At 46.8% G+C, this 1,298-nt stretch overlaps 1 pseudogene; it reads left to right on the forward strand.

The window, feature by feature from the left end:
• Positions 1 to 207: 207 nt before the first annotated feature.
• On the forward strand, positions 208 to 1,059 carry LOC128117372 (inositol oxygenase-like; annotated as a pseudogene).
• The last annotated feature ends 239 nt before the right edge of the window (positions 1,060 to 1,298 follow it).

A 1,298-nucleotide genomic window follows, 5' to 3' on the forward strand; every position in this document is an offset into this window, starting at 1 on the left:
CAGTGCCCTTTGAATTCACTGAATACATAAACAATTAAATGGAACAATTAAGAAAATTCCCCACGATAATTTTTCCAACAATTTTTCTCCTAAACTGGATGTGATGTGAATTTTCTTTGGTTATATTATTTCATTTCTAAGCTTTCCTTCATTTTAAGAGTAATGCCGAACTTCGAGCTTGCCGTCTGATCTCTGCTCCCTCTCAGGATGAAGGTGGATGTGGGCCCAAACCCTTCCCTGGTCTATCAACCTGATGTGGATCCAGAGTTGGCCCAAAGCAAGGGCAGCGTCCGAAACTACACTGCTTGCCCATTGTTGGATCGCATCTTTACCGCCTACAATCTTATGCACACTCACCAGACGGTGGACTTCGTCAGCGGGAAGCATATCCAGTTTGGAGGCTTCTCATACAAGAAAATGACAGTCATGGATGCTGGGAACATGCTAGATGATCTGGTAGATGAATCAGACTTGGATGTAGATTTCCCCAACTTCTTTCATGAATTCCAGACACCAGAGGGCATCCGGATAGCCCACTCAAAGACTGGTTCTGCCTGGTCGGACTTGTGCATGATCTGGGGAAGATCCTGACTCTGTGGAGGGAACCTCAGTGGGCCATTATTGGAGGCACTTTTCCCCTGGGCTACCACCCCCAGACCTCCGTGATACTCTGTGACTCTACTTTCTAGGACAATCCTGACCTTCAGGACCCACGATACAGCACATAACTTGGCGTGTACCAGCCCCACTGTGGACTTAAGAATGTCCTTATGTCCCGGGGTCATGACGAGTACCTGTACCAGATGATGAAGTTGAACAAGTTCTCCCTACCCTCCGAGGCCTTCTATATAACCCGATTCACTCCTTCTATCCACAGCACACGGTGGTGACTACCTACAGCTGTGCAGCCTGCAGGAACTGGATATGCTGCCCTGGGTGAAAGAGTTCAACAAGTTTGACCTCTACACCAAGAGCCCTGAGCTACCAGACGTGGACAGCCTGCGGCCCTACTATCAAGGGCTGATTGACAAGTACTGCCCCAGCATCCTGAGTTGGTGAATGGTTCCCAATGTCCAATGTCCAGCATCTAGGCTGGACACCATCAGGCACAATAACAGCCCACTCCAGCCTTACTTGGGGCCCCATACACCCCTCTACAGTCCCCATCCATTATGGTTGAAGTCACTTGTGTCAGGTATCAATAAAGACTAAAGAGCTTAAAAAAAAAAGGAATGTCCTCAAGTTATGGAAGAACTGAATTTTAAATAAAGATATATAGTAACTTATGTAACTTATTA

This window comes from Peromyscus californicus, unplaced genomic scaffold (assembly GCF_007827085.1).
Source record: "Peromyscus californicus insignis strain IS unplaced genomic scaffold, ASM782708v3 Scaffold_21__1_contigs__length_65335640, whole genome shotgun sequence".
In the NCBI taxonomy this organism is placed as follows: domain Eukaryota; kingdom Metazoa; phylum Chordata; class Mammalia; order Rodentia; family Cricetidae; genus Peromyscus; species Peromyscus californicus.